Genomic DNA, 13099 nt, shown 5'->3' with positions numbered 1-13099 from the left:
TGTGTGTGTGACATGCCCCTACCCCTGGTGCCTGGACCACACCCTTGTTTTTAGATACTGTCTGAACTGTGTAGAAGGCGATCGTGTGGAATGCGAGGCAGGTGTCCAGTCTCTCTTGAGGGCCGGAGGACGGAGTGGAGGCGTGCCGGACAGCACCAGAAGGCAGTGGCACGAGGCGACCTCAGAAAGACGGTCGTACAAATGGAAACCCACACGATGAAGAAAAGCAGATATAGTTAGGACCATAAACAGCTCAGCAGTCACCAAATGGGTCACGCAAATCATTTTAATGGCAGGTGCATTTTATGAGCCGTTAGGCTGTATGGAAAGAGCATGGCTATGCATAATTCGAACAGAGAATTAAATCAAGAAGGTGTTATCCGTCAAAAAAGGCAGACCAGGAAGACTGCTCAAATGAGCAACAAGTTTGTCTTTTCTGGATATTTTCTTTTAATCTTAATTTTTATTTTTATTTTTTTTAAAAAGAATTAAAACAGAACTAAAAGGAATCTTAGAGGTCTCCTATCAACTCTTTTTTTAGGTTCAGAGAAATTGAGTGACTTTCCTAAGGTCAACGGGAAGCTAGTTAATGAAGGTAGAATGAGGAACTAGGTGGCCTGACTCAGTTTCTCTGTGTCTCCATAATACCAGGAAAGTACAACTGAGGATTCTTGGAGGTGTAAAAATCCTGGGTCCTTCCAAGGAAACTAATGCTCAGCTCTGTGATAGGAACTTATTTCACTGTTACTGGATGTTGCTGTCAATTTTCCTTTTACTAAAATTGAGGAAGAGGAAAGATGAGGAAATGAAACTCAACTCAAAGTATTATAATTATGGAGCAAGAAACATTGAAGATTTATTGAATGAAGAGTTGAAACAAAGCTAAAATGGTGTTGGGGGAACAGCTCTGACAGTATTAACTCATGGGTGTCATAAGTCACATGTAACGCCCCAAGTGGAAACTGGGGGAAATTCTCAATTAGAATATTCCAACACAAAGAACACCAATAAAATGTTCTTCAGCAAGTTCAAAATGGATGTTTGTAGAACTGTAAGGGTAAAATACTGCATACAATTTTTTTGTTTTGTTTTTCTTTTAAGGCTCTCCGTGAACAGAGATTTGCTGAGAATGAGTAGGTGGTACCCAAGTGTGTTGTGCAGGTGTAGTCTGCAGCATCCTAGGACTACAGTGTGTAAACTAAAATAAAATCCTAAGCCCACCATAACAGAACAGACCCCCTCTGAACCAAGGGGACCCCAGAAAAACTTAAAAACCAAGTTCCTGGTTATGACAGAATGAGAGGTCAGACATGCCTCTTGGTTTAGATACAACAACTGATCCGCGTTAATGTTAAAATAGAGACCAGAAGATTGACAGAACAGGCGGTGGCTCACATCTGTAATCCCAGCACTTTGGGAGGCCAAGGCAGGTGGATCACCTTAGGTCAGGAGTTCGAGACCAACCTGGCGAAACACCGTCTCTACTAAAATTACAAAAATTAGCAGGTGTGGTGGCGGGTGCCTGTAATCCCAGATACTTGGGAGGTGGAGGCAGGGAGAATTGCTTGAACCCGGAAGGTGGAGAGTGCCATGAACTGAGATGGCACCACTGCACTACAGCCTGGGTGACAGAGTAAGGCTCTGTCTCAAAAAAAAAAAAAAAAAAAGATTGACAGAACAGACTTTTCGTGGCAGTAACACCAAATTATAAACAGAACCTAAGGCAATGCCAGGCAATGGTTAAGTCATACACCTCTACATTTAAAGAAGAAACTATGTTCTAGTCTTGCTATGAAGTTTTTCTTTCTCTCTAGCAGCTAAACAAGCACTGACCGGAAATAAGTAACATTGAAACAATTACAGCTTATCCAGCTCACAGACTCTAACTGACCTCGTGGGACACCAGCCCTAACTACAGCTTTGATTGGACAAGAGATCAATTTCAGTAACTTTCTCCTTTGATAAGAAGACCACCACCATGGACTGTTTCTGGCCAGTTGACAGAGGTTATATACTTGCATGCTTCATTTCCTCAAAAGACATTTTGATGTATAGGATGTAATACATTCAAATGTTAAATTACCCCAAAGTGAACATGGGGTGATATGTTAACATGCATGTTTGTTTAATACCTACGCATCCGAACTACCTTTATGAATATTCATAGCTCCTCCTACAACCTGTTGAATATGTATGTTTAGCCAGCCTGTTCAGGATAAAGCTGTTACCCCAACCCCTCCTCCTTTGAAGTGCCTGTCTCTGGTCTTTGCAAGAGGCAAGCTTCCCAGCCTGAAGGATGGCCACCTTGCAGCCTGTAATCCTTTATAAGAAATGAAATTTTCTCTCCTTTCCACATTTCTAGATATTGTGTGTGTTTTTTAAGTTAACATATCAAAAATTGTGAAAAGGTCCTTTTTCTAGGGGTCTTGTTAGGGCCAGTTTTTACTGGCTGATGAGAACTGATTAACAGGAAATGTGGCCCCAGTTGTTAAATATAGCTGTTATTAAAATTAAATTATATAAACTTAAAATTCAACTGGCTATGTTAAAAAAAACCATAGGTAATAAATACAACCAGATTTCAAATAGCGAGGCTGTAGAACACCTCTGAATATTAAATCATTACTGCAAAAACAGAAAATAGAAAAGAAAAATGGAAGACAGGAGAAAGAAGTGAGGAGGAAAATGAAGGAGAAGAATCAAGACAAAGTCCATTAGACAATCAAGTATAGAAGAAAAGAAACACTGGCCTCATTTTATCAAGGAATTTTCAGTCTAGGAAGATCTTTATGCATAAAATTACAACTAGGAGCCCGGATGTTACAGCAGCTGCTTATTTCTCTGCCCTGGTAGAGAAAGTATCTTTGTATTTAGTGGGTCAGAGTGAAGAAGAAAAGAAAATCCTCGCCTGCCATCACCCAAACCTAGGAGTCGGTTTTCTCTCTGTTCTGGTAGAAAGTTAACCCACATGGGATGCAGGATAAACCAGAGAGCAGCCATGTCTCCCTGCGGTCCTCTGAGCAATAGTGTATTAGGGCAGAGTGAGTCATAGGCAGCCCAGAGGCTTCAAATTCCACAGTGGAAGCTTTCTGATTTCAGTTCCAACTCCAAGCTTTTCTAAGTAATGGAAAGTCACACAGAAAAATCAGTTCTAATCCCAATACCACATTTACTGAGTTTACTGGCATTCTTCCATAAATAGAAAAATTATGTGCTGATTTTCATTCCCAAACATGTCTCAATGGACTAATTATTACAATAATAGCTAATACTTTGAGTGCTTGTTAAGGATCGGGTAAATGAGGGCAGCCAGTGGCTAATGTTGGCATTTCTACTTTATCAGCCCACTATTAGTCTAAAGCAAAGACTAGAAAACCCACTGACCACATCTTGCCCACTCTGTGTTTATAGGACACATGAGCTAAGAATGGATTTTGTGTTTTAAGTGGCTGAAAAAAAATGGAGAGTACGATTTAGTGATTTCTGAAAATTATATGAAATTCAAATGTCAGTGTTTGTAAATAAAGTTTTATTGGAACACAGAGGTTCCCATTTGTTTACATATTATCATTAACGGCTACTTTTCTGGCACAGTTGAGTAGTTATGGCAGAGATCATATGGCCTGCAAAGCCTAAAATCTTTATTATCCAGCCTCTTATGGAACATATTTGCTGATCCAAGATTTAAAATGATAAAGTAACTCCCACAAACTTATTAAATCATTACGTGGAACCCAAGCAGCCAGAAAGAGTTTGTGCTACTTTCAGAAGGGCAAAAAACTCTGAGCGTATAAATGCCACACAAGGGAATTTATCTCATTAAATAACAGAATTCCCAAGCCTGTAAAACATGTTAAGTGGTTTCATTCAGCTGATAAGCCCTCCCATGCTTCGCTGAAGCACTCTGTTCAACAGGAGGGCTATAGGGTGGGAATGAAACTTCACTGTGTTGCCCTGCTGTTTTGCATTTGAGATGTAGTGCAGGGAGCACCGTGGCTTCTGGAAAAAGACAAGAGGGCACCAGCTTGTAGGAAACAGGTGGCATTTTCAGTGTCATCTTGAATTCAAGATCAAATTTTATTTTTAAATTAAACTTATTTTATTCTATTTTGAGATGGAGTTTTGCTCGTTGCCCAGGCTGGAGTGCAGTAGCACTATCTCGGCTCACTGCAACCTCCGCCTCCTGCATCCAAGTGATTCTCCTGCCTCAGCCTCCCAAGTAGCTGGGATTACAGGTGCCCGCCACCACACCCAGCTAATTTTTGTATTTTTAGTAGAGACAGGATTTCACCATGTTGACCGGACTGGTCTTGAACTCCTGACCTCAGGTGATCCTGCCTTGGCCTCCCAAAGTAATGGGATTATAGGCATGAGCCACCGTGCCCAGCCTAATATCTAATTTTAAAATCTCATGCTGTTCTGGTCCTTCACATCCCTTTGCCAGATATTTCAACCCAAACATTCCATTACTTGAAAATAGTCACCCCTCACCCCTCATATACATACATTGTGTTGCTCAGATATGAGGGGTCTCTGAAGTTTCTGGCTTCTGAACCTGCTGGGGCAGGTTGCCTCAGTAACTCTACCAAGCACATTTGGGAAGCTTACAAATCTGTCTATGAATAGTTGTGTGATAAAGAAAACTACTATTGCTAAAGGAAATTTGTATTGGAATATTATCATTAAAAACACACACACACACACACAAAACACATTTGCATAATCAAGATTTTTGCAATTCATGTGCCAATGCTTGCAATAACACCAGTGATGAATGAATGGTGTTGCCCCCAAATACAGAGTCCAAGCATATTTTCGGTATCCCTTTAAGAGAGTTGGTTTGACAGATTCTTGCAGAGAACAACTAGAAATAAATAAATAAATAAGCTCACAAACAGGGGAACAATTGTTTGTTGAACCTTGGCATTAAGCCAACAATCTTGATGTTTGCTCATTCAACACAAACTGGGTAAATACAGAGAGTAAAACACCAATCTCAGGGTAATAACTCAGAGAATGGCAGCATAAGAGTAAATTTAGCTGTAATAATCTCAGAATTGTAAGACTTCCGTTTACATCTATGTTAAGAAGCAGTTCTGAACTGCATTTAGATATTGTATAGGTCTAATACTGTGCTGAGTTTAATGGGGATGTGTAAAAGTAGAAACAATACTTGCTGAATGGCAGTTGGAAAGGCAAGCTTGCTTTTTAGAAAGCTGTAACAACTCTTAAGGTTACACATGGCAATTTTCACACACTGATATTCTCACAATTAAAGAAAAGTAATATTTAAATGATTTTCACTGCTTCCAATTTTGGCAGTACGTGGGCACAAAGCACTGAGACTTTTCGAATTAGTAGTGTGAGTTTTCCGTGCTGGCCTTGAACATATTGTTTGACGCTCCAGGGGAGTTTGGCTGCTTGAAGAACTGAAAAAATGAGGGGAAGAACAAAGGTCTCTCAGAAACCTGATTTTTTTCTCCACTGGAATGTGGTGGAAAGAATGCTGGGCCGGCTGGGTCCCTTCTGATCCCAGCCCTGTTCTGTCGTGGAGCCGCCTTGAGGAAGCCATTTAATCTCTGGGGGCTGGACTAGGAGGTGCTGGATGTTTAATAGTTCCTGGAGCTCTGGTTCTCCAAGCGAGGCACTACAGCATCTGTTTTAGAATAGCCTCTGCTGCTTGTCATCAATGCATATTCCCAGCAACAAGAACAAGCGTGCTGGATCGGAACCTGCAGGACTGGTGCCTCGGAATCTGTTTTCAACAAGTACCTCAGGTTATTCACATGCACAAGGATAACTGACACATTGCAGAGGGCAGCGTAGAGAAGAACTTGGGCTTCCGAGGGAGACTGACTTGGTTTCACCTTTGACCTTGGGACGTTATTTCACCTTCCTAAGTCCTAGTTTACTCTTCTTTAAGAAAGGAGATAGTAGGCTAGGCACAGTGGCTCATGGCTGTAATTCCAGCACTTTGGGAGGCTGAGGCGGGCACATCACCTGAGGTCAGGAGTTTGAGACCACCCTGGCCAACACGATGAAACTCCGTCTCTACCCTATGAAAATCAGCCAGGCATGGTGGCGTGGCCTGTAGTCCCAGCTGCTTGGGAGAATGAGGCAGAATTGCTTGAACCTGGGAGGCAGAAGCTGCAGTGAGCCGAGATTGTGCCACTGTACTCCAGCCTAGGCAACAGAGTGAGACTCTGTATCAAAAAAAAAGGAAAAAGAAAGAAGCTAGTAATAATACCTATATTCTATGGTTATTGGGAAAATTAAATTAGAAAAAAAAAAGGTCTGAAAAGTGCTTCCTTCGCAATAATTATGCAATATATGGCAATTGAGATGATTTACACATTTGACATTTAGGGTAGATGCATTTTTTATTGTAAAAGAGATAAAATTATAAATTCTGGCTGAAATTCACAAACTTATCAAATTAGCCTTATTGCAAGTGAAGAAAAAGTTTTTTGTCATATAATCTGGTTTTAAACAGAATTTTGTTTTTTTTTAAACCACAAGTTTGACTACATCTGATTTTTAGACCAACATAGTTCAACTGATGTATCAAGCCACAAAGCTTTAGGAAAATCCGGGCTGGGTGTGGTGGCTCATGCCTGCCATGGCAGCACTTTGGGAGGCTGACACAGATTAACTGAGCCCAGGAGTTCGAGACCAGCCTAGGCAACATGGCGAAACTCTGTCTCTACAAAAAAATTAGCTGGGCATGGTGGTATGTAGTCCCAGCCATCTTGTTGGCTGAGGTGGGAGAATCACCTGACCCTGGGAGGTGGAGGCTGCGGTGAGCTGAGATCTCACCACTGCACTGTAGCCTGTACTTCAGCCTGGGCGATGGAGTAAGACCCTGTCTCTAAATAAAAATAAAAAACAACAAATAACATCAGAAAAGTGTGCAAGTACTGTGTGGTATATATCACCAACTAGACTCAAGCATTACCCTCATTGCAGTGGCTGTCCTCACTGTCCCTCTCAGGAAGGTCCCTCCTGAGCATGGATGGGGTTTGTGTAAGTCCCATGATTCTCGCTTCTTTTGCTCACACCCTCCTTCCCTCTGTCTTCTCTCATTTGGCTCTGCAATTATAGCAGCCACAGAGAGCTGCCTGTTCTCTGTTCTTTTTCAGAACGAGCTGCAGTAAGGGCCTGATAGTCAAAATTACTTGGAAGAAAATTACAGCTCTTCTCCCCTAGAAAGTCTGCGGGTCTCACCAGGATAATCTCACAGGGAGGCTGCTACCAATTCTCTCTGCAAGTACTGTGAAACTCAGGTACAAGCCTAGTAGGGTGGGAGTAGGGTGGGGAAGCGAGGAAGGGGCAGGGGGAGGGGGGTGAGACAGAGAGGAGAGAGACAGAGACAGACAGACTGAGAGAGAGAGAGAGAGAGAGAGAGAGAGAGAGAGAGACAGAGAGACAGAGAGAGACAGAGAGAGAGATTGAGAAAGGTTTGGGACACCTTTCTCAAACAGATGAGGGTGCATAAGTGTGCTGAGGACTAGCCTCCACTGGGAAAGAGAAATTCCATTCTTCAACCTTCCTCTGCCTGAAGGGGCTTCATCCTCACACCAGGTGGCACCAGCGTCATTGCTTGCAGAAGTAGCTCTGCCACTTTTAATTTCTAAAACATGTATTGTGCACCTATTATGTGCTCAGCTGGGCCCTCCTGTTGGCCCACCTTTCAGCTGTGTGTTGGCAGATGGAATCCTCATAATGACAACCATTAAGGGAGTAGAGGAGCCCCGGCGAGACTGATGCACTGCGAATATGAAAATGTCATTTATTCTTAAAAAAATAAAATAACAAAGTCAGTGCCATCTTGGAAGGGGAATGTGCCAGTGGAAAACTCTAGCTCAGTTTTGTAAATGGTCCTGTGCAGATACTGCTCAGGTCAGTTTTTAAATGTGGTTACCTACCTTGCCACCACACTTCCAGGTGCTAAAATTAAGGAAGAGTGTTGGTCAAAAAAAGGTTATGCTGTTTCACACTCCACAGGGTATACAGTCGGCCCTTGGTATCAGGGTATCTGGTGTCTGCAGGTTTCACATCCACAGATTCAGCCACCACAGATTAAAAATGTATAAAATAAGAATCTAACACTAAAAAATAAAGCTAATTAAAAACAATACAGTATAACAAGTACTTACATAGCATTTACATTGTATTAGGTATTGTAAATAATCTAGAGAGGATTTAAGGCATATGGGAGGATGTGTGTAGTTTATATACAATGATATGTCGGTTTATATAAGGGACTTGAGCATCCATGGATTTTGGTATCTGCAGGGTCCTGGAACCTGGGGAGATCGAGGGACAACTGTACATCAGCCTGCTGAGAAATGTTTTGCAAGACTCATGATTGAGGATCTTCGTACTAAGCCTTTCTTGAGGGAGTGTCTCAGACTCAACCAGCCTCAATTTTCCCATGAATTCTTCTTCATTGCCTTCCTAGATTGCTACTCCACATCTCAGCTGACCCCATACCAACAAACTCCAATAGCATCTCCAATTGCGTGCTGTGTTAAATTTTAACTTTATAACCAAACATCATCGCTACTTCCATCTGACCAAGCCCGTTTCCTTATGATGCACACACATTTGTTTAGCTCACAATTTGTTCTATATGCTTGCTTATTCATTCAGCAAGTATTTATGGAGCCCCTACTGTGCACCAGCTGCTGTCTCAGGTGCTGGGGAGACAAGGAAGATCAAAATAGAACCCCTGCCTTCATGTGCCTTATTGTTTAAGGGTCAATAGAATAAACACGAAAGTGAATATATATCATGTGAGGTGGTAAAAAGGGCTGGGCAGAAAATAAAGGCTGGAAAAGAATGGAAAGCACTGGAGGGGTGGTGTGATTTTAGGCTGGAGTGTCAGGAAAAGTGGAGAAGAAATGACTGTTACAGACTCAGTGGGTTGAATGCTTCAAGCAGTGGGAACAGCAAGTGAAAGCACCCCGCGGTAGAAGCTTATGTGGCACGTGAGGGACTGCATGAAGGCCAGTGTGGCTGCAAGGGGGTTTGGAAGATGTAGGGACAAGGTCAGAGAGGTAGCCAATGCCAGCATCATTGCTGTTAGGACTGGGTGGGACCCCAAAAAAAGTATTAAATAGTACCATCTAGTTTTTGTTCTTGAGGAGGTCACATGTTAATATACTGATTGTATGAGGTGCAAGAGAGTCAAAAAGGGGATAATGTAACGAGGTACAAGCCTAGGATATGGGTTGCTCCTGTTGCCCCTAGTCTACCATGCTTGTACAGATTCTGCTAGTTCTTATTCCCTTTGAAGAATTTCTCTGGCACTCAGCAGAGGATGATACCGTATTGCATGACAAAATGCCTTCATTTTTTTTTTTCCAAATATAGTTTACTTTACAAACAGGTGGTGTTCTTAGTGATGGGGATGTTGCTCAGACATTGATGTAACTTCAGGAAACACTGCAGCAGGGAACATTCTTCTCCCCTGACAGGTTTTATAGCTAACAGCACCATCAGTCCTTTTTAGCACAGTCTCTGAAAACTTAAAAGGAGTAATTGAAGAATTCGCCATAATGGGAGGGCCTAAAACTTTCCTGCTGAATTTATTCTTGTTCCCCTTTAGAGTTAATCCCAACTGACTATTAATTAGACTGAATATTTACCAGATAAATGCAGAACGGACAACAGTGATAGATATTTGCAGTGATCTTAGCAAGGATGTTCGCCTAGCAGGGAGAATCTTAATTTCAAAGGATTCTACATAATGTAGTAAGATTGTACTTTCAATTGTTCAGAGCAGATGTGGTATCACCTCAAACTACTAAAGGGAAAAATTCAGCTTGTTATCTTCTTAGACTTTTAACTTGCTTTGAGTTAAATTCACCAATAATTTTACAATTCTTTTATTTCTCATTCTGTTAGGAAAACAAGTTTTAAAATATTTATAAATTCCTGCAAGAGAAAGATAGATGCATCTCACCTGTCCCCTTTTCTCAGTCTATTATGTAAAAAGAAATGGAGAGTAAAACAGAAAACTATCTCAATTGTATGATTACCATATATCTAGACAGCTTCTAAAAATTCAGTAGAATGACTCTCACCTGCCCTTTCTTCTGATGCAACATGGTTCAGATAGACTTCTGCTTCCAGTCAAGATAGAGTAACAAACACTAGATTTACTCTCTCAAGGAAAAAAATTAATAAAAAACCCAAATTATGTAAAACAATGGTTTTCAAGACATTGGACATCAGGCAATGAAGGACAGTGATCCTTGAGAGATGGAAAGCTAAGGGGGTGAGCTGTACGCTTAACCCCAGCTAACTACTTTGAAGGCATTTATAGATGGTAGTGCAGAGAGAGGAAACCCCAGCGGAGCCCTGTGGATTGCCTGAATTGGGGAGGAGGAGCTGAGAATCAAGGGAGGAAAAAGCAGCTCGAGTTTGCAGGGCAAAGTAGCTGATAGGAGACAGAGGGAGAATTCTGGAGAGTTGCAGAGGATCCCCTTGAGTATTCCACTGAGGACTGGTCAATACATGCATATGAGAAAGCTACCTGAGGCTGGGGAAATAACTACAGAAAGGCCTAGAGGCAATCATACTCAGAGCTCTCACGGTGCTTGTTCTTACCAATCAGACCAGAACATTCAAAAGGTATAGATTAGAGTACTAAGACAGGTTTGGCCTTGCTAGTGGGGAAAAATTAGCCCTACACTAAACATTGCTATGGTCCCACCTAACACACTGCAAAAGCAAGGACTCAATTACTGGAACTACCTCTCACAACAATGTTCAGGAATATTTATAGGAACACAAAACTATGTGGCACCCATAAGGTAAAACTGATAATGTCGGACATCTAATACAAAACTTAGCAGGCACGCAAAGAAGCAGGAAAATGTGACTCACAATTAAGAGAAAAATAAACTGATCAAAATCGACCCAGAACTGATGTTCAAATTAGCAGATGAGGGCATTAAAACTTATTATTACTGTATTCCATATGTTCATTATTACTGTATTCCATTATGTTCAAAGAGCTAGAGAAAATAATGAATAAGTAGAAACGTGAAAGATATTAAAAAGACCAAAACTTTGAACTTTTGGAGATACAAACAGATTTAAATAAATACACTGAGTAGAATTAATGATCAGTTAGACTTTGCATAAGAAAAGATTAATGAATTTGAAGGCATAGCAAGAGAAACTATCCAAAATCAAACATACAGAGAAAAAAGACTAATAACAAAAATGAACACAGTGTAAGTGAACTGAAGAAATACGTCACACAACTGAATATACATGTAATTGGAGTCCCCAAAGGAGAGAAGAGAAGGCGGGGGCAGGAGGTGGGAACAGAAAAAATTTTGAAAAAATAATGGCCATCAAATTCCAAATTTGGTGTAAACGATAAACCCATAAACTGAAGATACCCAAGGAACACGTGACATAAGAAACATTAAAAAAGGAAAAACTATATCAAGGAACATCTTTATCAAATTTCTCAAAACCAGTGATAAAAAGAAAAATCTTAAAAGCAGACAAAGAAAACATGCTATGTGCCAAGGTACTTTAAAGTACTAAGCATTGTAAAATATTGAAAGAAAAATATGGCAGCCCATACTTTTATACCCTGTGAAGATATCTCTTGAAAACAAAGGCTAAATGAATACGTTTTTAGGCATACAAAAGCTGAAATAACTCATCACCAGCAGACCCATATATAAGAAACATTAAGTCCTTCAAGTGGAAGGATGATGATACCAAATGGAACCATTGATTTACAAAAAGGAATGAAAAGCACTGGAAATGGTAACTACATGTGTAAATGAGAGTTTTTCTTATTGCTTAAAGATAATTCATTGTTTAAAGAATAATAACAACAATACAGTGTGGAGTTCATGACATACGCAAATGTACAATATGGGATCACAATGATAGCACAGAGGCCAGGAGGGGAGAAATGGAAACGTACTGAAAGTATAATGAAAAAACCAACAACATGATCTCTGGATAAGCTCCTATTTGGAAACTAAAAATATTCTCCTATAAATAACCTACAAGTCAAAGAAGGCATCAAATACTGGGCTAAGAGTCTTGACATCTGGGCTCTTTTCCTAGTATTTTGGGAAATTAAACACCAGTGAATATCATGTTAATATTTTTCAAGGTATTGGAGTGTATTTGTTTTCTATACCTGCATAACAAATTTCCACAAATTCAGTGGCTTAAAACAACACATATTTATTTTCTCACGGTTTCATGGTCAGGAGTCCAGGCATGACTTAGTTGGGTCTTCTGTTCAGGACTCATGAGCTGCAATCAAGGTGTTGGCTGAGGTCTCACCTGGGACTTGAAATCCTATTCTAAGCTCATGTGATTATGAGCAGCATTCATTTCCTTGCAGCTGTGGAACTCACAGCAACTTGCTTCTTCAAGGCCAGCAAGAGAGAGCGCCTCTGCTTCTCCTGTCTCCAACCTCTACAGTTTCCTTTAAAGGGCTCAGGCCAGGCGCAGTGGCTCACACCTGTAATCTTAGCACTTTGGGAGGCTGAGGCAGGCAGATTGCCTGAGCTCAGGAGTTTGAGACCAGCCTGGGCAACATGGTGAATTTGTCTCTATTAAAATACAAAAAATTAGCTGGGCATGGTGGTGCGTGCCTGTAGTCCCAGTGAGAAGTGACAACGTTCTAACAGCCCTCGCTCTCAGCGCCTTCTCGGTCTCGGAGTCCACTCTAACGGCGCTTGAGGAGCCCTTCCAACCGCCACTGCACCGTGCGAACCCCTCTCTGGGCTGGCCGCTGCTGGAGCCGGCTCCCTCTGCTTGCAGAGAGGCGTGGAAGGAAAGGCGCGGGCGGGAACCGGGGCCGCGCAGCGCGCTCGCGAGCCGGCGGGAGTTCCGGGTGGGGGCGGGCTCGGTGGGACCCGCACTGGGAGCGGCCTGTCGGCGCCGCCGGCCCGGGGCAGTGAAGGGCTTAGCACCCGGGCCAGCAGCTGCCGAGGGTGCGCTGAGTTCTCCAGGACTGCCAACCCCCCAGCGCCGCGCTCGAATTCTCGCGGGCCTACAGCTGCCTCCCGTGGGCTCCCGCGTGGCCCGAGCCTCCCCGAGGGGCACT

This window comes from Theropithecus gelada, chromosome 4, assembly GCF_003255815.1.
Source record: "Theropithecus gelada isolate Dixy chromosome 4, Tgel_1.0, whole genome shotgun sequence".
Classification (NCBI taxonomy): Eukaryota; Metazoa; Chordata; class Mammalia; order Primates; family Cercopithecidae; genus Theropithecus; species Theropithecus gelada.
Note: the sequence above shows the minus strand (reverse complement) of the source record.